This window comes from Felis catus, chromosome C1 (assembly GCF_018350175.1).
Source record: "Felis catus isolate Fca126 chromosome C1, F.catus_Fca126_mat1.0, whole genome shotgun sequence".
NCBI lineage: Eukaryota > Metazoa > Chordata > Mammalia > Carnivora > Felidae > Felis > Felis catus.
Genome location: NC_058375.1, coordinates 156,719,121 through 156,746,720, shown reverse-complemented (window position 1 = coordinate 156,746,720; position 27,600 = coordinate 156,719,121). Strand labels below are relative to the sequence as shown.

The 27,600-nt window shown below is 39.8% G+C and overlaps 1 protein-coding gene across 6 annotated transcripts in view; it reads right to left on the bottom strand.

The window, feature by feature from the left end:
- B3GALT1 (beta-1,3-galactosyltransferase 1) overlaps nucleotides 1–27,600 on the bottom strand; it is a 344,112-nt gene that overhangs the window by 5,312 nt on the left and 311,200 nt on the right. The gene's annotated exons all lie outside the window — the stretch shown is intronic.

Sequence of the window (27,600 nt, the reverse complement as noted above, 5' to 3'; positions counted from 1 at the left end):
AGGAGAGTCTCACATAGGGCCTTGTATCTCTTTTCCACGTTTCCAAGTCTGAGCTTTCGTTCGCTTAATTCTGATGAAATAATCAGTTCTCAACATCTCTTTGCTTTCTCTAGCCCTGTGTTTGAAAATGTGCCCATCGCCACTGGAAAATCTCTGCTAAAATGGTCTCTCTAGGCTCTGACTCACAAGTAATTCTTTACTTTTCCTCACTTTTCCCTAACTTTGGCTTTCACAAATGATAGTCCCTTATTATCAGTTTTCTAGGAGACATCCTATGAAGAAGAGCCTTTTCTTCAGGCATGGACACCATCACCCAAGTGTCCTTTCAGACAGCTGGCAGCATGCATTTTGTAGTTGATCTAAATGGTATCACTTTTTGTGGTTTTCAACAATTCACCCTGATGTTCCCTTGATGAAATTACGTTGGCCCCTTTCAATTCTTTTTCTGTGGTTACACTTGTCAGTAAACATAGCAGGAGTATAATGAGAGACACAATTGAGCTTAGGGCCACAAATCCAATGAAGATGGACACAACACTTAAATTGGTGTTCAAATTAAAAAGTTGTCCTTCAGAATGCTACTCCTTTCTAGAACCTGAGTTGCTATCACACCAGTAAAACAATACATGCCAGGCTACAAAGTCTATTCATGTTAATAAAAACTGTCTCTTCCTTCCCAGTTAGAGCAAAACATGGTATCCCTGGAAGACAGAGATAGCAGATAATGGATATCAATTTCAACAAAGTCTGCTTTGAAGAAAACTATGCACTTAAACATACAGACTGTGTTGAAAGGACTCAACTGTGATTATAGATGGAAAATCATGCTTCCATGCACAATATTCATAATGCAATGAAAAGAAGTGATGGGCAATAGCAGAGATAATACACATCATCTTGTCAAAGCCAAGGGCTGACTGTGAATATATGATCCATATGAGACCAGCAATAACTCAGTGTGGTTACCATTCTAACTAAATGAATATTAGAATGGCGTCAAGCAGCATGACTCCAGGCATAATCACACCTTCATCCAACCCGTAATAAGTACTCTCTAAATATAAGCTCCAGTATTCTTGGCTCCTGAAGGAAATGTCCACTCTAAGGTGCACCAGAGCTGATAAAAGGGATGTGATGTGCAGCAAGCTTTGATACTTTAAACAGTAAGCAAAAAGAAGGAAGAGAAACCAGCAGTAGAGTATAGAGAAGGGTTTCTCAACTTGGAATATACAGACATGGACTCCATTTGAATGCCAAAGGGATATGAGTGAATCTCAAGATGGTAATCACAACCAAACTTTCTCCCTCATTATTCCAGGGCTTAGTATCTGATTCTTACAAGCCTACCGTGATCATCATACAGCCCTTGTCACTTTCCATACTTTCCTACTAAAGTGTGAGTCACCTATCACTCAGCTGGTATACCAAAAATAGTCACTGGAAGAGGTTCCTCTCAAGTTCTTTTCTCGAGCCACTAATCACATGGGTGCATGTAAAGCATTGGGAAAACAGAAATAGAACCCGTACTCCTCCTCAAGGAACTCATATTCCAGGAGGAAAGACTTCATGTAAATGATTAAAACAGAGGGATAAAGGGGCACCTGGGTGGCTCAGTCTGTTGAGCATCTGACTCTTGATTTTGGCTCAGGTCATGATCCCACGGTCATGGGATTGAGCCCTGCATCTGGCTCTGGGCTAAGGCTGTTTACGATTCTCTCTCTCTCAAAATAAATAAATAAACTTAAATAAACTTAAATAATAAAACAAAACAAAATAAAATAAAATACATGTAGTACACCAGGCATCAGGCTACGTGCTGTGCACTCCATGGCCTGTATTGTATGGAGCTTAATTCCTTATGATGTTACAAGAGAGTTATTGCCTCCATTTTACAGTTGAGAGAATGGAAACTCAGAGATATTAAGTAGCTTACTCAAGATCACACAGCTAGTGAATGAATAATTGAGTAGTCATCTCGAGCTTCGAAAGGCCTGTTAGGACAACAGGCAAAATCTTGCACAGGAAAATGCAGGGTGGCAGGGAGCATCTCATGCTGCTATTCTTCCAGCAATCTGCGCATTTATTTTCTTAGATGTATGTCCGCAGCTGGAATTTTTGCCTAGTTCATTCTGGTTTGTTACACACTGCATGACACCGATTCTGTGAAGATCCTCGATCACCAAAAACTGATGTCTTGCAAAGAGTACATTAAAGCTGGGGGCAGGGAGAGAGAGTGGCTACTGTGGAAGAGGCTCAGACACACTTTGCTTTCCCCTTTCTCTGGTGTCCTCAAACACACACATGTGCTTATACTCACACACTGCAAGAATTGCTCTTACTACTGACTTTTTTTCAGACATGAGAACAAAAGTAAGCACAGCATTAGTTACATCTTGGTCACCAGTAAATGCAAATTATCACCAATAAAAACAGGATTGGAAATGGGCAAAAGAACCAGCCTAGGATCTGAAGAGCAGCCAAGGATAACGTGCACCTACAGCGAGGGGTGTTAAAAAACATCCTTTTTGCTTACAAGAAAACACATGTCTCCGGTGGCCAAACGAACACAAAAATATACCTCTGGAACAGATAGCAATATAAGGAAAGGTAAGAGAGAGTAGTAGTATGCTGCATTTAACTCTAAAGCATGATTTTATGTATGTTGATTGAAGTAGTTAGTGATGGGCCAGATGTCCACGTTTTACTCCTTGAGCAATCCTAACTTGCTGTGAGGCTTTCTGGGCCTCGGTAGCCTTAAGCTAAAATAAGGACAAAAATAAAATCTACATTATTTCCAAACACATTATACGTGTTAACGATCATCACCAATCCTTTGAGTTTCTGAGGGAAATGTTGTTACACAGGGAGATAGTATTATGATATAAAGAACAGGTTCTAGTGGTGAGGAGAGGATTATGTCAGCTTATCAGTTCATGATTTGGGGTCCAGGTCACACACGTCAATCGATTCTTCCGAACACAGGATTGCGATCAGTTTTTTGGTTTAGCAAATGCACTGTACAGATTTTCACTAGAGAATTCTGTTCTCTTCCTGGAAAACACGAAGGCAAAAGTCCACTAAAAAGCAAAGAAAACGTCAGCTGAAAAGTTCTAGAGAAAGGAGCTGAATGTCACAAAGAGGAATCCTCTGGGGGGTTCTTTTAGTTTCATGAGATTTAAAAAAGTCCTGTTTAACAGACGCGTTAATGTATTAAAATACAAAGTTGCATATAGAACATTTGTCATTCCTTTTAGCAGTCCTACCACAACCACAGACACTGATGACACATTAACTTGTCATCCATTAAATACAAATCCCTCCAAATAACCTTCCTCTAGAACTCTTGAAAGATTTCTTCCCCAGGAGCCATCCTGTATCGCAGATTACCTCATTCACAAGACCCTTCAGGAGCTACCCACCTTCACCTTTCAGGAAGTTAATGGAGCAGAATTTTCAATTTAAGGAGCTCCTGATTCCCCTAGAAATCACATTGGATAGTCTGTTATTTTGAGTAGTGTATTTTTTAAAAAGCCCCTAAGTTGCCAAAATTCTTTTCTTGTATGGCCGGAAGTAAGTCCTGCAGCAAGTGGGCAGAATCTCTTGGGTGAATTGTGCATAATTTGGGTGTCAAGTTTGGTCACTCTCCATCATATTCAGGCAGGTAGGAGTCAGCACTGATTCCCTATGCCCTGTCACTGAAGGGGCCTGCAGTCATTCCAGCTTCCCTGCACCCATGGGCAAGGCTGTCCAGGCCCCGTCAACTCTCTGGTGTCTCAAGGAATATAATATCTCCGTGTTCTGATTTCCCTTTGATTTTCAAGTCTACTTCATTTGTCCATGAGAAACGTGCGAAACACCTAATGCCAGGTGTGAAACACCTGATGCCTGCAGAGATGCCAGGCACTGCTCTCCACTCTGGTAAGACAGATGGGGGCTTACTTTCTAGGAAACGGCATACAATAAACGCATGATAAACGAATACAAAAATAGTTTCAGGTAGCGGCAACTGATGTAAGTAAGTCAGGCAGTGGGATAGAGACTGAGCAGAGGTGAGAGGGGAGCTACTTTAGATGAACCGGTCACTCTCTGAAGGGTGACATTTGAGCTGAGAATAGAAAGTCTTGTGCTCTTCAGTCTGGTCATTGAGTCTTTTACTTTTTGGCTCTTTGCTTGGCTCTTTGGGGTTAGTGTTTCATTAGGAAACACTTTCTTTTTGGTTTTTGAACCCTGCTCTTCTCTTGTCTTTTGGATCTTCTTGGCTTCATGTTTCCTATTTGTGGCCTTTTTGCTCACTCTTGCAAATGCCCTCAGCTTCTAGAGATGGAGGTTATTGGTATTAGCAGGCTATATGTATTAGTTTGCTAAGGTGGCCATAACAAAGTACCAGAACCTGGGTAAATTTATTGTTTCACAATTCTGAAGGCTGTAAGTCTGAGAAGATATTGGCAGAGTTGTTCTTTGTGAGAGCTGTGAGGGAGAATCTGTTCCACGCTTTTCTCCTAACTTCTGGTGATTTGCTGGCAATTCTCTGGCACTCCTTGTTTATAGATGAATCACCTAGATCTCTGCCTTCATCTTTACACAGCATTTTCCCTTCTCTGTGTCCCAATTTACCCCTCAACCCCTTTTTAGGAGACCCGTCATATTAGATTAGGGCCCACACTAATGACCTCATTTTAATTTGATTACCTCTATAAAGACCCTATTTCCCAACAAGGTCACATTCTGAAGTATTGGGGGTTAGGAATTCACCATGTCTTCTTAGGGGGGAGGGACACAATTCCATCCACATCTACTTTCCTGGATGGCAACAAAATGAAATACTTTGCTCCCCAAGATTTCATTTCTTCACATTTTATGCTCTTGATTCGAGCAGGGAAATTATTGGGTTTTGGTAAACTAACTTTTAAAGGGTAAAAAAAAATGGGTAATTAGCATTCAAAGTAGAATGGAACATCAACGTGTAAAGGGACACAAAGTTTGGCTTATTTTTAGATTAAAAAAAGCTAGTTCATTTATTTTGTAAGACCACATGAGGAATATGGCACAGATTTAAAAACAGTCCTGTGCTTCTGCCATTTTTTCTTTCCCTTGAGGTATCCCCCACCTCCCCTGCAAAAAAAAATCAATCCATAATTAGTTGGGAAAGTGAAGTCAGGGCTGTGACACCTTTCCCAAAAGGTTGGGGTCAAACAATTCTTGAGAAACTGACTTGTTTTCTGGAGAATAAGGACGATTCTCCCGTGTCACCTCCAACTACCAGCATTCCTATTATTCAGAAATGATTTTGAATATTCAGAGACCATATGGCACTACAAAAGTGGTTTTAACATTAAAATCCATGAAGTCATTTTAAAACATGGTACAAAAGATAAACCTGTTGAAAACAAATCAACCCAATTTTAACCAGTTAAAAGGGAGGGATAAAAGGAAGACAAAAATTCTAAAAAAAAAAAAAAAAAAAAAAAAAAAAGATAATAAAGAAAGGTGGGGAGAGAAAGGGCCAACCACTTGTGTTTATGAAAAGCTCCTGAAATGGATGAAAAGTTGGTGGTACCACACATCACCATCCTGGGGAGGGTAAAAGAGATTCTGCCTGAAAAATGTTTTGATCTCAAATGACTTTCCTCAGAGCTGGTGTATGAGCGAAATCAAAGAATCTTCATTCTATGGGGAAATCCAGGAACTCAGACTGCAACAGAACTAATTGATAAACGAGCCCCAAAGGCCAGAGATTCTACTCAGCTGCATTAATTTGGCGAATGGTTATCTTGATGCCCAACTCCCTCCCTTCCTCTCGCTCTTGTAATTATGCTCTAAATAAGCACAGGAGAGGAAGAAATAAAGCACTATTAACACTAGATAATGGTCCTTGAAGGAAGAATTTCATAAACCATTATGTTATACAGCTTGCTAACTTATTATCTCTCCAAATCACAGAGGGCTAGCTCTCTCTCCTAGCCTCTCTTTGAAGTCAGCCTCCTTGGCTGTGAAAGGCACTATACACACAGAAGTCGAAATCCCTGAATGCTCATAGAGGTAAACGGTCTGACTCCTCTGCCTCAGAAAGACAAAAAGCTAATTTGTTCCTTAAAAAAAATTTAATTATGAATCCTTTCAGAGACCCCATAATTGAACTCACCCAACAGAACGTTTGCAACAAGCAAGTGGCAGAAAGCAAAGAAGGGTAATATTCATCATGATTTGGCAGCTGAAATCCCTTCCCTCCCAAATCTGGAAGAGATTATTCGAACCTTTCTCCTTTCAGTTCACTATACCTTGAAATTTGTTGAAAAGGTCCTTATAAATCCCTGCACTCAGAAGAATGGGGCCAACTTGAAAGAGGAGTGGTCAGGATGAGGATGTTCATGTGTGGGCTTAGGGCTCTTGCTATTCTGAAAGCTACACTCTATTTCCTTGCAGAAAAAAGTGCACTTCAAATTAGAGAAGATTATAGCTTTCTTCGAATCAATGTGTTGCCCTAGTTCTAGAATTCAGAGAATTTTTAAACATTGCTACAATCCTCTCAGGGAAAAATGAAAATGAGGATGTCTCATTATTTTAAATAAATGCTTGGCTTCCTTTGCAGTGATGGATATGGTGCCTTGACTGCCGTATATGAGACACATTTTTAAAGATGGGCAGAGCCATCACTTATTTAATCATAGGAGCCTGGGAGCCTGGCAGTATGGTCGGGCCTTGGGTAGGGCTTCTCCACTGGGAAAGAAACGCCATGATGTTTTATTACAGAGGTGGAAGAGGATGAGAGGAAAGACATCCTACTCATATAAACAGCAGCTGGGAGAATTTAAAAATGATGAGCTATGCGACACCAAAAAGAGTATTCATTTGCCCCATTATTTTGGGTAGGGGAAGCTGATATAAATGGATATTATTAGAAACCAGAAAGATGTTAGTGTATTGCTACCTAAAATTTACAAAGTCTAAGGAGATATTTCCTAGTCCATCACAGAGAGGTAATATTTTGGGTCATATTTCAGAGAATGACATTAGTACCATGAGGGAATTGATAACATCATACAGAAAAGACCTTGCAATTTTTATTTTCCGTTTGTTTCCTTTTCTAACTCAAATGCCCCTTTACACAATATCAATTTATCAGAACACATAACAGGCAAAAATAACTTTTTTAATTTTTTTTAATGTTTATTTATTTTTGAGAAAGAGAGAGAGAGAGAGAGAGAGACCGAGAGCAAGTGGAGGAGGGGCACAGAGAGAGGGAGATACAGAATCCGAAGCAGGCTCCAGGCTCTCAGCTGTCAGCACAGAGCCCGACGCAGGGCTCAAACCCACAGACTGAGAGATCGTGACCTGAAAGCCGAAGTTGGATGCTTACAACTGACTGCGCCACCCAGGCGCTCCTAGGCAAAAATAATTTTGTGTAGCTGCTGTCAATGGAAATTATTTTGTAGGCAATCTTATGGCACTGGAAGATCTGGATTCAACTTCCAGATTTTTAGTAATCAGCTCTGGACTCTGTGCATCTCTCTACCTTTGTTTCCCCATCAATGAAATGAGAATAATGACATCCGGACATACTTTGCAAGGTCATTGTATGGATCAAATAAGATACTGGATTTGAAAATACTTTGTAAGCTAAATACTGCTACCAGAACGAAGAGTATTATCATTATTAATATAAACATGATAAGCAAAAGACAAATCTTGAGGGTATCACCTATAAAATGTTTAATGAGCAATAAGTCAACTCATCTTGACTGGTGCAAAAGCAGTTTTCTTATTTGGCTGATACTCAAAAGGGGTGGGGGAAAGCTCGGCAGTTGACTGTTCTCACAAGATGTTTCAATTTCATTTTATAATGTGAATATTAAGAGGTCCTATACTTCTGTGAAAAAAGGATACACAAGTTAGAGGAAATATTATGATTATTATTAGCACTAATGTGATAAAGAACTAGATTTTTTTTCAAATACAACTTTAGAATATCAAAAATCTACCAGATTTAAATAGCCCTCTGAGTAGCATTTACATAGTCATAATTAACATTCTATGTCCACTAGGACAGGCTCAAATGGCTATACCATGAGTATTTTAGAGATATTCAAGACAAAGCCAATTCATGATTTACCAGTTTTTCTTCATAGGCTTGTCAAGGTCGTAACAGAACTTATCCACAATGTAATATTACGAAGCATATGATCATTTCATCACTCAACCTAAGGGACTTGGCAATTTTCAGCATCAGAGTTAGCTTTATGAATTGCTCTGGAGATGTACCCAAAGGAAAGCCTGGGTGACAATGAGTTCTGTTTGGCAGAGTAGCTTTTTAACCAAACCATTTTGTTTCTGAAATCTGTGATTCTGTGTATACTTTCTCAAGTTGGTACCTCCTGGCCAGTGAGGTGTCAAATGCTGCCCTGGATTTCACCAATATCCTCAGTCACCTGTGTTGGTTCTTCACAGTCCTTACCTCCGCCAATCCCCAGTGTTGCTCCCCACAAGCTATTTACCAAACACTTGCTCAGCTTCCCCTCACCAGACACTATTTTGTGTTAGAGATTTCCCTTTCTACACATTCCCCTCTTTTCATAACTCCCTTTTTGCTAATGATTCTTATTTCCCCAATGGTTAGAGACCCAGCCTGACAGTTTTAATCCTACTGGCACCTTGAACTCTTCACCACAATCCACCTTGCATAGCTCTTGAATCTGTTTGCCGCTACACTGGACTCTTCTCACTTGGATTCCATGGGCAGGGCTCAAGACATTAATCCCCCCCACCCAAGGCCTCTGAGGTTCAACTCTCATTCTTGTCACTTTACCATTCTCTCTTCCCCACTGCATCAGCTCTCCACAATCATTTGCAATCTTTATTCCTACTCCTGAGCCTTTAAATTTTGTGGGGTAAGATCTCATCGTCAAAGCGACTGAGACAATTTGGCCTCCTGGAGAAAGCACAGGATTGACAGTCAACAGAAGAAACCTCAAGTTGTAGTTTTGCCATAAAATTCTTGGGAAACATTTTCCTCCTTAAAAATTTCTCTTAGTTTCAAAATTGCATTAATTTTCACTGATCAGGAATTCCACACCAGTCCATGATTTCTCAACCCACTTGATGAAAGGCTCTTCAATGCACTATTTGGCATTTTCAGTCCTTCCATTACCATTGGCTCTTTGTCTTTAGAAGGGCTTAGAAAAATGACGAGAATAACAATAACAAAACCTCTTGACCCTGGCATCACTTTCAATTATTGTCATATTTTTCTCTTTCATTTCATATCCAGAGCCCCCAAATAAGTGCTCTCTCACGCTTTTATGCATGAAAACTCTTTAAATCGTCACCCAGGGGCGCCTGGGTGGCGCAGTCGGTTAAGCGTCCGACTTCAGCCCGGTCACGATCTCGCGGTTCGGGAGTTCGAGCCCCGCGTCAGGCTCTGGGCTGATGGCTCAGAGCCTGGAGCCTGTTTCCGATTCTGTGTCTCCCTCTCTCTCTGCCCCTCCCCCATTCATGCTCTGTTTCTCTCTGTCCCCCAAAAAATGGATAAACGTTGAAAAAAAATTTTTAAATAAATAAATAAATAAATAAATCGTCACCCATTTAAACTCTTGCAATCTATCTGCATGGTGCATAACGTCATTCTGAGTAAAGCCATAAGACCTTCCCTGACAGCTTAGTCACTCTGTTCTTCCAACTCTTGCCTAGGACTCCTTCCTGCACTCTCACGTTTCTCTGCTCGCATTTCTGGTGGTCTTTGCACTTTCCTCTTTCCCCCTCCTTTGCCTGCTCTACCCATTTTCCACACCATACTCAGCCCCACTTCCAGTCTCATTAACATAGGGAACTCAGCAGTCAGCTGTCTAGCAGAGTTCACCGGAAACGTGGGTCAGAGACCAATGAACTTTATACATCCCTTTCCGATTTCATCGCGGTTCTCTCTCTCAGACCGGGTATAAATGTAAGATGATACCAAAGTGGAGAGACATTTGCCTTCCTTCTGCTTTCTGCTTTTTCTTTTCCCTGTAGAAAATAGATTTCAGAACATGTGTTTGAGTCCAATTTCTTTTTAAGCTAGGAAGTCTATATCGTAGACAAACTTAACAGGCATTGAGGACAAGTTTTACTAATGACAACAAAAGGTAAAAAATGATTTTGTGCTTTTTGTACATGCTCTACACATGGGAGAGCTTTACTCTTCTTTGTATTTGAGATGTCAGGCTGTTTCTGAAACTGTTAAAATGTTGTAAGGTCCATTCAAAGCATGTTTTTACTTGGTCCATTAGAGATGAGTTTCCATGAAATTCTGGGACTATTTTTTTTTTGTTTAAAGACTGCATTTTAACAGTCATTTTTTTCCAGTAAGGCCTAGACAGATGGTACAGGTGACTTTTCTAAGAGATATCAAGCTATTTGCTTCCCCTTTCCTTTATTATGTTATTTGAAAACCATCAGACAGTTTGAGTTCTATAAAGGTAGAATTTAGGAAAGGTCTCTAAGTATAATTGGAAACAGGTCAGTTGTGGAAGGAAGTAGACATTTTGTTGTTGTTAAAACACATGAAGCCATACAAATGTAAAACTATCAGAAATTAGAGGAAGAAAATCTCATTTGTCATTATTCTCTATCATAGCTCTTCAGTGAAAAGTGTAACCACTCGCTCATCTACAGCCTATGGAACAAGGACATGAAAGGGGCCTTCAGGAGGCTCTTGGGGAAAACGATTGACTTCTAAGGTGTGGGGCTGAGGGAAGAGGAAATAAATTAATATTCTGGATTGCCTAAAAAAAAGTGTAACCATTTTTATGACTGGGTAGATTACCATAGGACTTCATTTTTCAAATTTGCTCAATTAAGGTTATGACATTAATTATTTTAAAACAATATTTTAAATAATAGTTTGTATTTAATCAATACTATTTTCTAGGACTATATAAAATGCCTTACAAATAACTATTTGTACATATAACTGAGAGGACACACCATTGCTTCTCTGCCTCTACTCATAATATTCTCTATAACTTACATATAATCCTAACAATTATAATTGTTAGTAAGCATCCTTGTTCCCATTTTACAAAACAGGAAACTGAGGCCCAAAGAGTAAGCAACTTGCTCCAGTGTCACAATTACTGAGTGATTAAACGTGGATGTGAACACGATCTCTTAAACTGGAATGTGTGGGTCTCTATACCATATCCTACATTTCACTTTTTACATGTAGTCAGATTAAAAATGTTTGTTTTCCCTATTTCCTTTAGTTATCCAGGCAATAATGTGAAGGTAGGGAAAATGAACTCACAGCTGCTGTGCCTCTCACCACCACTCAAGGCTCTTTCTGGCCCTGAGACCACTGGTTGCACAATGTAAAAGCTGTAATTATTTTTAAAATTTTTTTAATGTTTATTTATTTTTGAGAGAGAGAGCATGAGCAGGGGAGGGGCAGATTGAGAGGGAGACACAGGATCCAAAGCAGGCTCCAGGCTCCAAGCTGTCAGCACAGAGCCCGATGCGGGGCTCGAACTCACAGACCGTGAGATCATGACCTGAGCCGAAGTCAGACACCCAACTGATTGTGCCACCCAGGCACCCCCATTATTTTTAAATGAGAGCTTGAGAAAGGATAAAGGATTCATCTCCCTTCACAATATTAAGATATCTAGAAAATCAAACCAATAATGATGCTTAGAGCCCATGCAATTCTGGGTCAAAAGGAAACAGTTACTCTTACGAGATATTTTAATAAAGCTTTGAAGGCAAGATGAACTACTCATCTCTACCATAATGACGCAATCATTTTATCTTGGGAAGAACGTAAGACTTGGCTCTGCCACTTACTAGCGATGTGACTGTAGTCAAGTAAATTCTCTATTTATGGCAGATTTGGTAGTTTAGCTATTCCAATTTATTTCTATTCCAATTCCCCTTTAGCTTTTCTTCCAGGAAGTAGGCCAGTTGTAAAAGAAGCTGAAGTCCAAAAACTAAATTTCCCAGGTCCCTTTACAACTTGGATAAAGGCATATGACCTAGTTTCCACCAATCAGATGCCTCTGGGCAAGACACAGATGCAGGGGTCAGCAACACAATATGGCAGGTGCCTTCTGGTGATTTGGATTGACTGGAGAGTACATGGAGTGACAAAAGTGTCTAGTCTCAAACTGCTGTGATAGAATTTCCATCCTCCAAATGTGACATCATAGGTGTGAGTAGAGGCAGTGGAAGCAATGATGTGCCTCCTAAAACAACTCTAAAAATTGTCAAGCACTGTTTGGGCTGTGTTGGTCATGCTGTTGGTCATGACTGTTTGGTCATGCTGTTCTGGCTGGTGAGTAACCTGACGTGGGTCTTGTCCCCCCGGAGATTCCATGAACTACCTAATGCCCTTTGAAAAGTTCCTTTCTGGGGCGCCTGGGTGGCGCAGTCGGTTAAGCGTCCGACTTCAGCCAGGTCACGATCTCGCGGTCCGTGAGTTCGAGCCCCGCGTCAGGCTCTGGGCTGATGGCTCAGAGCCTGGAGCCTGCTTCCGATTCTGTGTCTCCCTCTCTCTGCCCCTCCCCCGTTCATGCTCTGTCTCTCTCTGTCCCAAAAATAAATAAACGTTGAAAAAAAAAATTTAGAATAACACCTTTAGAATAACTGTTTAAAAAAAAAAAATGAAAAGTTCCTTTCTCTTTTACCTGTAAACTGGCTTCTGCTTTTTAAACTAAGGACCCCAAACCACACACCATTTTCTCTACTCTTTAAGTATAGAATGAAATGATGACATCTCATATTTGTCAGAATGGCTAAATTTAACAACTCAGGAATCAACAGATGTTGGTGAGGATGCAGAGAAAGGGGAACCTTTTGCACTATTAGTGGGAATGCAAACTGGAGCAGCCACTCTGGAAAACAGTATGAAGGTTCCTCAAAAAATTAAAAATAGAACTACCCCTACGATTTAGCAATTATACTACTAGGTATTTATCCAAAGGACACAAAAATGCTGATTTGAAGGGGCACAGGCTCCCCAATGATTACAACATTGCTATTGACAATAGCCAGATTATGGAAAGAGTCCAAATGTCCCTCAACTGATGAATGGATAAAGAAGATGTGGTATATAGGTGTATGTACATGTATGTGTGTGTGTATATGCATACACACACACACACACACACACACACATATATATATATATATTTGGAATACTACTCCGTGATCAAAAAAAAAATGAAATCTTTCCATTTGCAACAATGTGGATGGAACTAGAGTGTATTATGCTAAGTGAAATAAATTATTCAGAGAAAGACAAATACATGATTTCACTCATATGTGGAATTTAAGAAACACAACAGATGAACATAGGGCAAGGGAAGGAAAAGTAAGATAAAAACAGAGGGAGGCAAACCATAACAGACTCTTAAATGCTGAGAACAAACTGAGTGTTGCTGGAGGGGAGCTGGGTGGGGGATGGGCTAAATGGGTGATGGGCATTAAGAAGGACACTTGTTGGGATGAGCACTGGGTGTTCTATGTAAGTGATGAATCACAGGGTTCTACTCCTGAAGCCAGTACTACACTGTATGTTAACTAACGAATTTAAATTTTAAAAGATGGAACGATGATAATCTAATTTTCAGGCTGGTTGTGAGGTACATGCATTGTAAGCTTTAAAATGGCATATAAATTTGCTATTTAAATTGCTGGACATTTAAGCATTGCTTGAGAGAGCTACCCACCACTATAAAATGAATGAATCCCTGCTATACTCATCTAGAAAAATGCTGTGTAGCATTGTCCATGTAAGGAGCCGCCTTTGAATTGTGGATCATATTTGAAAAACCTATTTTCTCTCTCCATGCTGTCTAAAAATGTATGGATGTGTGTTTTGGCTGGATGTCACATGGCCCTCTTGTGACCTTGCTTAGGGCAAGATGCCCTGGATGACAACTGCTTATCTCTTCCAGGAAACTCTGTGTGCCTTTCTTCTAGGTGAATTCACTGAAAACCATGGAGTCTTCATTTAAAAATAGGCCACCATAAATACACTCTCAAAAATTACTGAAAATTCATTTGGTTCTTTTTTTTTTTGTGATGTGTTAATTTTACCTATATAATTACACATGGCACCATACATGTGTCTACTACTAAGTCTGAAGACATGCTGATAACTCATTACTCTCTGTTCTTTTTTTAATTTGGGAGGATTACTGAAATGCTTTTGTTTGCATTTACTCATTCATTATATTTGACAATCCCCTGAGAAACATTTACAAATGTTGGGGTGCCTGGGTGGCTCAGTCAGTTGAGCATCTGACTCTGGTTTTGGCTCAGGTCACGATCTCATGATTTCCTGGGTTTGAGCCCCGAGCCCGTGTCGGGCTCTGTGCTGGCATCACACATCTTGCTTGGCCTCTCTCTCCCTCTGTCTCTGCCCCTTCCCCACTTGTGCTGTCTCTGTCTCTCTCTAAATAAATAAATAAACTTAAAAAAATGGAATAAGCCATAAATTTAAAACAATTTATAAATGTTATTAAATATTCATATTAAAATGCAAATTCACTACCTTTAAGAAGCTTTTGTTATATTAACCATAATCCATGTGGTAAGAAATAAGAAATAATTAGAGTTATGGTACTCTAACTGAAAATAGTTCATTCTTGATGTAGATGATTGGTTTACATTCATGGAAGACACAAATTTTGACTTGGATCTCAAATTTTAAAAAATGAATAGAGAAATCTCAATAGGTGAAAACTTGGTTGTGGGGAAGAGACATTCAATGTTAAGAGAAAAGCATTTGCAAAGAAACAAAAGTGTTAAATTGATTTATTTGAGAATAGGGGGCCATCTGGGATGGTAGAGTGTTGGATTCATGATAGAATATAGTTGAAACTGAGTATGCAAAGGGAGTCATTGCTCATGAATTTATTTTTTTCTCCACCATACTTTCACCATTTCTTCATTTTCAATACAATTTCATAATTTACCACTGATTGCATTTTGGGTTGTTTGTTTATGTCATATGGAAAGACCCCTTAATCACTAGGCTGGTTTCCTCATTGCTTTTAACCATGTCCATTTGATAAACTGTCACCTCTATAAGGACAAAGATTTTCTCTGGCTGTATCACTACTTTTATTACTCTTATTATTACTTCTATCTTTATCACTGTACCTAAGTGTAATAGCATGGTGCAAGAAATACTGTAGCTGATGAGTAAATAACTGTGGAGTAAATGGCTTCCAGATAAATAGCCATCAACAGTTATCTGTCATAGAATAGTAGCCTTGTTGAGGGCTCTTGAGAGCTGAGATATCATACATAAGTGGGCTGTATTCCAGAGCAAGCATTTGTGTGTTGTGCTAGAAAGATACACCAGAAGGTGTTTCGTAGTCTGAATATATGATATCTTCTCCCAAGCCTTGACCTTTTCACTATGCCATCCAAGGCAAATTTCTGCCTCCGATTTAATTCCTGAACTCGTGACTTTGTTGTAATCGATTCTAGATTAAAAGTAAATTTTCTAGATAAAAGATAACATTTCTGGAAATGACAATAAACACACACACACACACACACACACACACAGCCCAGCATTAATAAAAAAGAAATTCAGGAAACATAATATAGAATCTGAACTTTTTCTGGGGTGAATATTTTTCAAAATTTTTCACAAGTTGTCAACTGTCAAATCCTTGAATTATTCTTTCCTGAATGTCTTTCTGAACCATTTTTTAAAAATAAATTATCTGGCTTGCTGTTGTGGTGGGTCATTTGTGATTACATCCATCTTGTCCAGTTACAGCAGTAACATGTGTAAATTGGATCTCTAAGGAGTGATAACGTGATGCAAATAGTGCTTTTCACCTTGGGTTACCATAGCCACAGTCATTATTCGCAATAGCTACTGTACTGTGTTCTTCTGTGAAATCCCCTAACAAGACGCTCACCTCATGTCACTTCCAAGATACTGATAAGAGTATAAACATTGAAAAGTTTGGAGACAGCATAACTTCACTGCTAAAAATGCCTTCCAGGAAATTATCTTCAGAGCTATTATTATGTTGGCTTTAGCATGCTTGGAAACTCTATACAGTGGCCATATGTTGCCAGATTCAAGAGGAAAATATGCATTTTGGGTAATAGGAATGGGGGCAAAGTATAACCTCTAATATCTGAAAAGTTTTCAAGGCATGAAGTGAGTAACAATAATGAGCTCCTTGGTTCCTGGGCATCTGTCAGTCCCAGAAGACTAATAGAGAAGTGCCAATGCTTCTGTGTCCCTGGGGAGCTCTAGGGCATGGCTCCTGGGGCAATTGTCAGAAATCAAGATTATTATTTATCTTGCACTTGGAGCAGAGAGCTAAGCAAATAAGTAAATGCCCAATATGAGTAATGTATCCATGTGGTCTGAAAGAAGTTTTTCAGTGTCGCCTCATCACCAGACTTCATCCCAATATCCTTATTACTTGGGATGTGAGATGCTAATGGGAAGAAAACACTGGATTAAATGAAGTTTTCACGTTAATTTACAGCAGGACTGCTCAGAGCCTTTAATATGATGTATTCTTTTGAGAATCTCAAGACCGACATAAAATAGCTCACTGAATTTTGCTTTTACTAGAAGCTTCTTGGCAACACAGTTTGAGATGGACAGTTATTGGACAGTTAAGATGCTCCGTGACCTCCCTTTTGGGATTGTAAATGACTCTCATCACATTATTGTTACTGTATTTTTTGTTTCTTAAAAAAGGGATTTAAAGAAAGGCAGATTGGTCACAGCCTTCTGGTTACTTTATGGGGTGAACATAATCCTATTAGAGTATCTATTTAAAAAATTATTATAAGCCTAGTACCTTATAACTCTTAATTTTCTAAACTTTCCTCTTTCTAACTGCATTTTATGGCTATATTGCTTGAGAAAGCTTTTGTTTTAGTAGTACTAAAAAGATACAAAACAAAGATACATACACAGGACAGAAAATTAAGACGATCAAAATAAACAAAAGGAAGAAAATAAAAATCACACATAATCCTATCAAGCAGATACAAGGACTGTTGACAAGCAGATACAGATCTTTTCTCTATTTGCATTTTATATTTTTTATTTATAAATATTTTATTTATAAATAAATCATGTTATATGGACATTTTCATGTTTTTTTTTCCTTGTTAGCATCATCAACACCTTTGCCTGCCATTACCAATATTCTCATGACACTTTGTTTTCAATTACTACCATATTTTATTTATGTAATCATCCCTCCACTATTGCTTACTTAGTCTAACAGACTTCCTGCATTTCCTGAGTTTATTCTGTTAGCATCCTCAGAGACTCCAGGGATGTGAATATTAGAACAGATGACAGTGTTCTTGGTTCTGTAAGCCTTGTCCTAGAAACTTCATGTCTCAATTGCAGTGTCAGAGAACAAAGGCACCAACAATGATCTGCTGCCTGGAGTCCCTGAAATCATACTCATGGTGCTGCTGACAGTCATAACTTCCCAACCTGGCTCATTAATCTGCAACTACAACTTACTCCCGGGCCACTAATATTTCAGAGGAACAATACAAGCAATCGAAACCTGCAATTTATGGGTCAAATCCACAGAACAGTCCTAAGTCAACCCTTCTGCTCTTGGGATGAGGACAGTATGGCATCTGAGAGCCTTTATGATGCCAGTATGAGACAGGTCCATCTTTTGTTTGAAATCTTCCAGATTATTTATCCTGCAGCTCATTCTGTAATCAACGCCCATATCACTCACACAATACACAGTATCGTCAGCACAGTAGGGACAGTTATTAAGAGGGTGAAATCAGCACATCCTGGTAGTCTGTTTGATGAGCCAACTCCGATGATGATTTGAGCTGACTGTCAAGTATTGAGGATACCTATCTGGGCGCTCGCCACAGAAGTTCTTCCAGATCAGGTATGATGAGAGCTAGCCTGGTGGGCTGGATCTTCCTCGTCAAGTGGAACTCTACTCCAGGAATACTATCTTATGAGGATGAGATCTCAGTTTCTTTCATCCTTGTTTCCCTCACTGTGAAGCACCTTGAAGTAACACTTCATATAAAGGAAGTCAAGTTGGACTAGACATACCATGGGCTATCTCTATGTGTCAAATAATCACGAAAATTTGCAGCTACAAACTTTAGTGTTTTAATTGCCAAGAGTCTGGATTTCACCAGTAATTTTGAAAAAGTGTTTGTTAAGGGACTTGTCCAGCGGGCAGTATTGTGAGGTGTTAAAAACCATAAAACTACCGTTTGCTAACTGTATCACTGTTCTGCACGCGTTTCCTCAGAAGACAGGAACTGTGCCTACCTCAGATTCATGAAAATGAAATGAAATAAATATCAGGAAAGCACTCAATATCAGTCTGGGCACGTATTCGTGCTCAGTAAATACTATTTTTAATTTTAATACTTGAAGAAAATCAGAAATGTATTTAAATATTTTAATGCATGTTATTATGAATTAGGACGCTATTATTAATTGTCTCTCTTATGTTCAGGCACTGTGTTAGCTCCCGGGGGTAGAAGGTTAACCATCATACTGTCCTCTAAGGAGCTGAAGTCCAGTATTGTCACCTGGAGTTTATTTACTTATTTACTTATTTATTTAAAAATTTTTAATGTTTATTTACTTTTGAGAGAGAGACAGAGTGTGAGTGGGGGAGGGGCAGAGAGAGAGGGAGACACAGAATCCGAAGCAGGTTCCAGGCTCCAAGCTGTCAGCACAGAGCCCGATGCGGAGTTCGACCTCACAAACTGTGAGAGCCAAAGTTGGGTGGTCAACTGACTGAGCCACCCAGGCGCCCCTGGAGTTTATTTTAATATAGTGTTGTAAGTGATGAAATAAATGGCATAAAAGTGTGTATGAGATGTTGTGAAGCTGCACTGCTCAGTGTAGACAGATGTAGGGAATATTTGCTGGGGTCATGGTACAGGCAATGCAGTGTTACTTGCTGGGTATCAGCATGGGCTACGGAAATGTCATTGGTGCTCTCCTCCAAGGCTTTCCACTCGGGCTTAAATCTAAAGAAGTGGAGAGAACCCAAGTAAGTGTTTTTGTTTTGACCATTGGTTTTGATTGCCCTACAGAAGATGTGATACAACAAGCCCCTACTATTCTGTATACAAAGTAACTTTTGTAATAATATATACCTTTTTTAGCTTAGTTCAAAGAATAAATTTTAATTCATTTTTTTTTCAGTTTTGTTAATATTTACACCAAACCACATTCTATTCAAGTATTCAAAAACCTGGACCAAGTCAAAAGTTTCTGGTGTTTAAGCAATAATAAGCCCCCCAAAAAAAAATCCAAGAGGCAATTATACTGCAAAGGAAACATACTACAGTAGTGAAAATTACTTAAATATATTAGCCTTCTATCCTTATTTCCTGTGGTTTACCATATTTTTCCTTCTCCCTGAGATATTCTCGTGGCAGCAAATAGAGAATCTCAAAATCTGTACTTACAGTAACCATTTGGGTTTTTTGTACTTTTGTCTGGGGCATTTTACTTTCTTAATTAGGAACATGGCTTGAGTGGCTGCGGGCTAAAAAACAGCCTGGTACTGCTTCTCATCCCCTGTTAGGGAAAGGGGGAGGCTGGCACAGGCCTTTGATGTCATTAGATGGCTGATACATTTCATTTGTACATTTTGCAGAAGGTGCTTGGGTAAGTGTGGCAATGCCACAGTGGCCACGCTTGCTATTTGGGGAACGTGGAAGAGTATCCCTACAATCTTGGTATCTTTGAGGAATCTGCCAAACTGGAGGTTTAATGCCACTGTTTTGTTCCTCTCCTAAAGGCATAGAAAGGCACCTTCTCAAATTTTTAGTCTCCCTTCAGACATGAATGTGGCTCAACGTGGATCAATGTGGCTCACAATGATCAAACGTCAGATGTGAATGAACCACAAAGCCAGCCTTCTTTCTGACGGGTGAAGACCTGGGGTGTATGTATATTGTGTTCTAGCACTGGATGGAGGAGATTGCTCTGGATTAGCTTTTAAAGAAATTTTAAACATATCTTTTTTTTTTTTAACAGCAATGTATTGGGACAGAGGGTAACTACACTTGTGGTGAGTATAGCATAATATATCAACTTGTTGAATCACTGTGTTGTATACCTGAAACTAATGTAACATTGTGGAGAAGCTTTTTAATTTTTTTTAAATGTTTATTTATTTTTGAGACAGAGAGAGACAGAGTGCCGGCAGGGGGGTGGGTGGGTAGAGAGAGAGGGGGACACAGAATTGAAAGCAGGCTCCAGGCTCCGAGCTGTCAGCAAAGAGCCTGACACGAGGGTCAAACTCATGGACTTTGAGATCATGACCTTGAGGCAAAGTTGGACGCTTAACGACTGAGCCACCCAGGAGCCGCTATGGAGTAGCTCTTAAAAAAAGTCTTTTCGAGGAGGCTCTAAGTATTACACAGGTACGTCTAACAAGTTGTCATTCTCAGTGAAGTGCACAGCAGCATGTAAGGCAGCAGAAGTTTCTTAGCTTGCCTAAAAAGGATTTCAATGCGTCTATAAACATGATTAGTTTAGAAGCCTCAGCACAACGTCTTACAAGGAGAAAGTCTGTAGAGTGATTAACCATTTGTGACCAAAGTAAAAGAACCAGGAGAATCTAAAGCTAGAATTTGGGCCTTTGATTCTATTAAGAGACTTGTTATCTTCTGGAGAAGAACCCACACTGTGCTTTCGAGGACAGACAAGCCAGGCTAGGTAAAGCTGGTCTTTCTCCAACTTCCCACAAAAGATGTGCACTAAGAAGACTATTATTCAGATGGGGCTGACTTTTTTATAAAGAAAAATCCAGGATTTGTTTGGGTGCCATCCATGCTTTTACTTCAAGCTTAACTCTTCTATGGTTGACATAAATGTTTACAGAGAACACAGCTACATGCACTAAGCCTTCATGCAAAGATACAAAATGGAGGCTCCTTTTAGTCTGAGTGGATATAAAGATCCTATGACCCACGAGAATGCCATTGCTCTGACCTGATTCTCTTTTATTTTTGAATTCTGACCTGTGTTAGAGGGTGCTTTTGAAATGGACACTGGCACACCATATTTTGTCCAGTAAAGTTTTCTTTTTTGATAATAACCTACTCTACCATAGAATTCAACCCTTCATTGATATAGAAGTCCAACACTGCACTTGCTTTTGTTAAGAACTCTGATTTCACCCTTACAGTCTAAATTTCAATATTAGAAGTGGTCTTAAGAGATAATTTAAGGCAATAATCTACCCCAGGGATAAATCAGAGCATTTTAGATATAGATATTTCTTAGGAGCTCTAGGAAGAGAGTTTTTAGAATTTCCGTTGGGAATCTGTACTAGGATCTGATCATGTTCACTTAAAGATGTCATTTTTCATGTATGGGCTAACTACTCCTGTAATGTCAGCAGCTATCCTCCAGTTTTACTCTGGGACTTGGTGGGAAATGGTCAGTTCAGTTCTCTTTTATGGTACTTAAGTGAGAATCGATCAGAAACTTACAGCTTTCATTTCCCCGGATTAAGACATGTCCATTTTAATGGTGGCACAAAAAAGTTTCTAGCCCACATGGTTATTATTCCATTCTTCCGGGGTCACTTTTCAATGAGCAACTCAGGAAATAGCTACCTTTGGCTATGGTTTTCACCTGGCCCATTGATGCTGAAACACTGTCAAGATCTTTCTGATTTTGTTTAAAGAATTGAATTTCCCTGAGATCCTCACTGTATGCTCTGCAAGGACCATTGGTACCTCTATTTTTGTTTTTGTTAAATTAATTTTCTAGTCTGGGAGTTTTGAGCTCGTAACCTCTGCAAGGAGACACCGCCATCTGCCACGTAGCTCAGCCTCTGAGCTGTGGGGCTTAGAGGAAGCTGTATTTCAAGGACGAGGAAGCCAAGGAGGGGAATTTATTTTCGCTTTTCACAGACAACGGTGGGAGTGATTCTAAACTCTGGTAGGAGACTGCGTTAGGTGCCAAACTGCTACTGTCATCTGCATAATGTGTAATCTAAGGTGTTGATTCATCTCAGATAGACAGGCACATTTAGTGAGGGGAGGCAAAATTACACATTGCCCCTTTGCCTGCCCCTTAAGAAACCAATCACATCCTTGTCTCCATCAACTCTACAGAGGCAGGGACCTTTCTGCTCCACTGAACTTGCTTCTTGTCTCTACTTAGCAAATTGACTGATGGCACTGGCTCTTCCCCTGCTGCTGCCTCTGTCGCTGCTAAGTGCGGCTGCTCCCCCCACCCCTGCAAAGGAAAGAGACCATATAAATGTGACTGGCTGCGTTGGGGTGCAGTTTTTACTTTCTTTTTGTAAAATTGCATGCCATCCCTAAATAAGACTTACACTTTGAAGACTGGAGGAACATAGTTTGGAAAGTAGCAGGCTATTAAATTCGAACCATTTGATGTTAATATAATTGCAGAGTAACTGATTTTATTGCGCAATTTGTTGAAGATAGCTGTTTGGCATAAAATTTAGGTTTTAGAGACTGGACATACAACTGCATGTTTAGGAAAGGCATCAAATGCCTTTGTTTTAACAAATGGAGCCTCTCATTTTAATAAAATTCCTAACATTAAATATTTAGTGTAACTTCTATTTTTAAATACACAGTGATCAGAAGGGAGACTCCCACAACTTTGACTTTTTGCAACATTGTCCTTTGTCTCCTTTCCCATTGTACAGTAATGGTGTTGCTTAGTACATTCTCTGGGGGGACCGAGGGGGACCATCCTACTATAAACTTTTTATAAGTATTTATATGAACATTTGTTATAAACATCTTTTTTTGTTTGTTGTCCACAACTTTATTGTATTTAAAAAAATTTTTTTAGTATCAAATTTATTGTCAAATTGGTTTCCATACAACACCCAGTGCTCATCCCAACAGGTGCCCTCCTCAATGCCCATCACCCACTTTCCCCTCCCCCCACAACGCTATCAACCCTATTTATTCTCATTATTTAAGAGTCTCTTATGGTTATAAACATCTTATAAACATTTTCTCTGATTTTCAAATAATCATCCTCCTTTTTAGCAATGAAGAAACTGAGGCCCAGACTATTTGAGATTTTCCCATTCTTTTTGGTCGAACCACATGAAATTGCCACTACGTAGCTTAAAAATGGTTGAACATCAGCAGCTTCATATGGCTCAACCCAACAGCTGTTCAAGAGAGCCAGGATTCAAACTCAAGTCAACCAGGGTCAAAGTCAGCCTTCCCTCCATTATGCTGTGATGCTGCCTTATTTATTTATATTCTGTATTGTTCCAAGAATATAGCCTTGTATGCATTACCTACTTACTCTATGTGTTAATAAAATATCTATTGATTGGCTTTTTAAAAATGGATTTTAAGGAAGTACCATAGAGCTATGTTTTGTAACCGGTTAGTAAAGTATTAGATATCAGTTTTTACTGCTATAAATGTGGGTAGTAGTAAAGGACTAGTAGATACTATGTCTTGAATCATTAATTCCTCTACTCTCTGCATATGGTACAAGTTTCCCAACTTCCAAACAGCATCCAAAGAGTGATGGGCTTCTCTTGGAACAGGTGAAATCCTGCATCTCTGGTCTCTCTTCTTCCTGTGTTTTCTCCTGCCAGCAAGGCTTAGCAATGTCACAGCTCTTAAGAAATGACTAAAAAAAGCAATTAGATGATTTCCCTTCAAAATACCTCTCCCCTTTCTTTCTCACTCTATCACCATCTTCTTCCACACTTTAATGTCTTTCCCTCCAACACTTTCTCTCTTCTAGAGATAATATTCTAATTTTTTGGCCACAGGTGTTTAGCTCAAATCCTTATACTGACCATTATAAGAACATGGCTGCACATTTTGGAAGAACCCAGGTGGTTTTCATACTGAGTATGTCCAAAAGATATGAATTTTGATAGCAAATCAATGACTGCACGATTTATAGTGTAATTACATAGTAATTACTCAATTTGCTTGTGAACACTGACTCCCCTCTGTGGGTTTTAAACAGATGTCACAGCAGATGCACTTCATTTAAAGGAGAATTTCTATTAACTGCCGCAGTGGTTGGGCTTATCATTGTCAGTGGTGCTGAATTAAATCGGTAAGAAAGGGCACTGTTGAAAACTATTAGGGAATATGACTCAGACAGGAGAGGCACAGACAATGTTACACATGGGAGGGCTCCCAGTCTTTGAAGGGGATTGATGAACACTTGGCTTTGGGGTTATGTGACAGTTATTGATAGTAATAACTGAGTTTTGTACCAAACTTTCTAGTGTGCAAATTTATTTCTCCTCATGTTTTCTCATGCGATTATCACTGGAGTCCACGATTGAGGTATGAGTATCCTGAGGCTCAGAGGTCACCCAAATTCTTACCAGGGTGTGTGTGTGTGGGGGGAGCCCAAACCAGTGCCCAGGCTGCTTGGCTCCCAAACCCACTTCTGTTTTCATCACACCATGCTGCCTCTTCAAGCAAAGAGTCAGTGTAGCCAACAAATCAATTAGATGATTCCTGTGTTTTTAATCAAACTGACTGACCTTTTGATTTGTTAATTTAAAATCAAAGCAATTGAATCACTTGTTTGCAAAAAATACAGACTAAGAAGCGCTTGTTTAGTTTTCCATCAAACTCTCGGTTTTGGTGGTGTGTATTTTCAAACAGCTACAGTTTGAAATCAACTTTTTGTGCAACATAGGAGACTGCCAGACATGCACCAGCTTGTTCAACTAAATCTATACAAAACCAGGATAATCACCACTAGTAGCATCCTCTTTAAATGTGTAGAACAATGTGCCCATATTGATATTGACAGTTTAAAATTATGGGCAAGTTTGAAATCAAAGAATGTACAAACTCCTCAGTTGAAATCTTGATAGCATTTCACTGAAGCCTGGGAATAACTTGCATATATATATATTGGGGAGAGAGAGAGAGAGAGAGAGAGAGAACAAGCAGGGCAGGGGCAGAGAGAGAGGGAGACAAGAGACAGAATCCCAAGCAGGCTCCACACTATCAGCACAGAGCCCGATGTGGGGCTCGAACCTGCAAACAGCAAGATCATGACCTGAGCCAAAATCAAGAGTCAGATGCTTAACCCACTGAGCTGCCCAGGCACCCTGCATATATTTTTTATTTTCCTTTCTGACCAACACATACATACATACATACATACACTTATTTATTAAAGTGACTTGATCCCTACTCCACTCCATTCCAGCTTCATCCAAATCTGGACAGTGGTATGTGTGGCCAACAGCCTGCTCACTACTGAGCCCTGCTCCCTCCCTGCTCTGTGAACAAAGGTCCAGCCTTAGTCAGGCTTGTCATTCAGGAGGCTGCTCTTGGGACAAGAGCTCCAGAGTACTTCCTTTTGCTTAGTCCTCGAGGGCATTTCCCTGGGGCAGGGCTTCCAGTGGTGAATGGTTAGAACAACAGAGAGAAATGATCTGGTTGTCTGTCAACAGAACTCCCACACAAATGTAGAGCTTGGCTGGAAAATCTGTTTTCTCACTTTCTTCGTGGTTCTCCTTCATAAAAAAAAAAAAATCTTCAACGCTGTCTAGAGATTTCTTTTCCTTTTCCTTCCCTTTTGCCAGACTCTGCTATAGCCTGGGGCACTCTCACCTGCCTTTCCCATTTTCTCACCTGAAGGATCTGGCTGCCCAGCTGTGCTCTCTCCTTGCTCATTTCTCCATTCTCCTGCTTGGACTCTGTACCTCCCTTGGGAACACATACCCTCCTACGGCTTCTCTTTCCACCATTTCTGGTCTTCTCCTCTCACCTTCCTCCCACAACTCTGAGGACTGTCCTCCCAGACCTGCTCTTGGCTGGCAAGTCAGTGAGTCAAAGAGTCCCTGCTGGGGGAGCAGTGGCCCTGAGGCTGGTGGAGAAGGAAGCAGAGGGGGAGGAAAGGCAGCACATGAAACTTGAGGAGAATGGGGAAAGGGGAAGTCAGAAGCCCCTGCAGCCTGAAAATAAAACTAATAAGTGGGGCTTATTAGTTGGCTTTTCTGTTCTGCTCCAACTTAAAAAAAAAATTTTTTTTTAATGTTTATTTTTGAGAGAGAGAGAGAGCGAGCGAGCATGAGCAGGCAAGGGGCAGAGAGAGGGGAAGACACAGAATCCAAAGTAGGCTCCAGGCTCTGAGCTGTCAGCACAGAGCCTGACGCAGGGCTTGAACCCACAAACTGCAAGATCATGACCTGAGCTGAAGTTGGACGCTCAACCGACTGAGCCACCCAGGTGCCCCTGTTCTGCTCCAACTTTAATATAACACTTTGTATATCTATTACATTAGAAATCTAATATTAATATATATAAATAAATCTATACAATATTAGAAATATTTTAACTAATCAATCTAATATTAGAAATAATTTCTGCAAAATGTCTGAGATAGTGAAATATAAACACTCCATAAAAGGTGGTCATTACATGATTATTTTTTAAGACTTAACATGACTCAAATAAATGAATTGGGTTCAAACCATGGAACAAAATCTAATTTCGATAAAAGCAGCACTGTGTCCTTGATAAAAAATTCTCTATGTTATAATATACAGATTGTGGCAGTCAGTTGTGAGGGATGTCACAGGAAATTTATAATAATAGTCACCAAGTGCTGAAGTTTGTGTATGATTTTGGAGACAGGAGAGTGTAAACAAAAAGACTTAGATTCAACTTCTAGACGTGTATTAGTCTTGAAACATTCTGTAATCTCTATAGACCTCTCTTTCTTAGCCTGCAAAATGAAGATGCTACAGAAGCAATCGTTCACGGTTGCTCTTAGCTCCAATGGGATCATATACACAAAACTCATGGCACTGTGCTTAGCACACAGTAAACACTCAATAAAGGCTGTCCACTACTGGGTTTCAATTTAAAGGTAGAGCAGATTTGGGGCATCTGGGTGACTCGGTTAGTTGAGCATCTGGCTCTTGATTTTGGCTCAGGTCATGATCTCACCGTGAGTTATATGATCGCTGCCTATCATCTTTCTGGCTATTTCAAATGCCCATAGGTCCTTTTTCAACAGGGTTACATTAATTAATTTATATGGAAGTTCATCGTATCCTAGACTTATTTCACTAGGGCATGAGGGATATTTTATACTATTAGAAAACATATGAAAAGCCCTTTTTTGGGATCTCAGGTAGATTTTATTAGGGAAGAAGGATTTGTTGACCCTTTCATATTATAGGGTATTTTCCAAATGCCTTATAACTATATGGTTTATGGTAATTCATTTGACCAACATCTATTGAGCACCCACTAATTTCCTGCTCTAGCCTAGATGTCAGGGAGCCAAAGCATTAGATCTGTCACAGTCTGGTGAGAAAGCATGGCGCCTTACACACAGCTGAATAAATATTTGCCCAGGCAACTGGAAAATAAGTCCTTACTTAATCATACTTGCTGTTAGAGACCTAAGAACAAGCCAGCCTAGGAGGGAAGGTGGAGGAGCCACTACTCTGAGTTGCCACAGGTTTGCTGCCTGGAGAAGTCTTTACCGTGCTTAAAGATCTTTCTGTGCTGTCTCTCCAGGGCTCAGTAAAATTCACTGAGAATACCTGCCACAAAGCCCCAGGAGAGAGCACTGTGATGTGGCCAACGTTTCTC